The sequence below is a fragment of the Pteropus vampyrus genome, unplaced genomic scaffold (assembly GCF_000151845.1).
Source record: "Pteropus vampyrus isolate Shadow unplaced genomic scaffold, Pvam_2.0 Scaffold222, whole genome shotgun sequence".
Classification (NCBI taxonomy): domain Eukaryota; kingdom Metazoa; phylum Chordata; class Mammalia; order Chiroptera; family Pteropodidae; genus Pteropus; species Pteropus vampyrus.
This window is the reverse complement of record NW_011889003.1, coordinates 13,498-15,644: the sequence shown is the minus strand read 5'-3', so window position 1 is coordinate 15,644 and position 2,147 is coordinate 13,498.

Below are 2,147 nucleotides of genomic sequence, written 5' to 3'. Positions count from 1 at the left end.
GGAGAGCCCCTTTCTCAAGTCCTTTTGGCTTGGAGGAATCTCAATCTGCCTCCCCACCCCACAGCATATATAGTCAAACACCTCATATAGTAATTCATTTAATACCTTATATAGGACCACATTTAATACCTATAAGAACCCTATATCTCATTTTAACATTATCCTTATAATATTCCAAATTATTATTATTCTCATTTCAGAAATGACGAAACTGAGGTATAGAGAGGTTGAGTAACTTGTCCAAGGTCACATCACTCGCAAGTGTCAGAGCCATGATTTGAACCCTGACTGTGCGGGATCAACCGCTACACATGGTACTTCTTGCCTGATGGCTTATTATTGCCTTAGCTTCTTTCCTTTAGTCGTTGTGACCTGTGACTTGGAATGTTGTTCTTATTGTAATAACTTTTCATATACTGGGCATCTCCCTAATGGGACTTAAGTTGCCTGACGGCTTCAGTTGGCTCCACCACTCTGTGGAGCTATTGGACCTTGGGAAACCCCCTCTCTGGGCCTTAGTCTCCACCTCTGTAAAATGGTGATGATATTTACCCTGCTTGAAAAACCCATGTTGCCTTCACTACTACCATCATCACTAAATCCTTATCTGTAACCAAGTTTAAAACCTAATTATAAGAAAAAAGAAAACATCATCATTGCAAAATGGTGTAGATGATAGAAGCTTTGCTCATCCCCTCTTGCGACCACATCGAAGTTGAGACGGAAACACGGAGGAAGCAGCAAGCAGAGTCGCCTGCGGGTCTAGAGGAACAGAAGCCGTATAACAAGGAAGAGAAATAAGAAATCACCCTGCAATAATGAAAGGTAGGAGGGGACCAATATGTGAGGCTTCCCAGTCTCCAGTGGCTGAGTGGGACAGAGGCTGCAGACATCTCTTAAGGGGTTGTATCTGCAACCGGTCTTTCACAGTGACAGACCTGCTCACTCTGAGCACCAGTACCCAGTTGGCTGCTTAGGGGACACCAGGGAATTACAGGGGAATACTGAGTTGTCGGTGCTAGGGCTGGAGGCAAGGCTCTCTCTCGTGCAGAAGTGCCAGCGGTATCCACTATTCCTCTGTTGAGCCTTTCCCCGCCCCCTACCCACCAGTGTGCTGCCGCGGTGCTGCCATAGCTGAGAAGTCATTAAACTGGATAACAGAGGTCGCTCTGCCCAGAAGATTCCCTGAAACTCTACCTCCCCAATTCACAGCCCTACCCAAGCTACATCCAGGTGTGTCCTCCATGAGTCCAGTGCTCCTTGCTGAGCAGCGCCAAGACTCACAGTGGTGGCAGCTGGCCGTGGCATGGCCTTTTGAGACAACTATAAGAACAGCATCTGTGGATTGCTTGCTGAATCTTAACAGGTGGCCCTAGAGGGGCACAGGCTGGGGTGAAAACTGGCCTGTAGCTGAACCCCTCTCAGGACTGTGTCGCTGGACACCTACCACACAAAGACGCATTAATAAGACTGGGAGACTTAGGAGCTTTGCTTAGTATATAGAAACAGACACAGAAAAACAGTCAAAATGGGAAGACAAAGAAGCAGAAACCATATGAGAGAATAGAACAGAGATCCAGGAAAAATGGAGTCAAGCAATCTAACAGAGGCAGAGTTCAAAACACTGGTTATAACGATGCTCAATGAACTTAGAGAAGTGTAGATGAAATCAGTGAGAACTTTAACAAAGAGATTAAAAAAAAACAACATAAAAATAGAAATAGAAATTATAAAAGGGAACCAGTCAGAAATGAAGAACACATTATCTGAGCTGAAGAGTATATTTGAGGGAATCAACACAGTGGGTGAAGAAGAGGGTTGAAACACCGATATAGAGGATGGGGAAGCCAAGGACACTCAATCAGAACAGCAAGAAAAATGTAACCAAGAATATAATAATAATTTAAGGACTCTATGGGACACAATTAAGGGTAATGACATCCATGTCATAGGGGTACCTCAAGAGTGAGAACAAGAAGCTGAAGAGCTATTTGAAGAAATAATGATGGAAAACTTACCTCACCTGGTGAAGGAAATAGACATACAACCCAGGAAGCTCAGAGAGTCCCAAGAAAGAGGAACCACTAATGAGGCCCACACTAAGACATATCATAATTAAAATGCCAAAGGTTAAATACAAAAAGAGA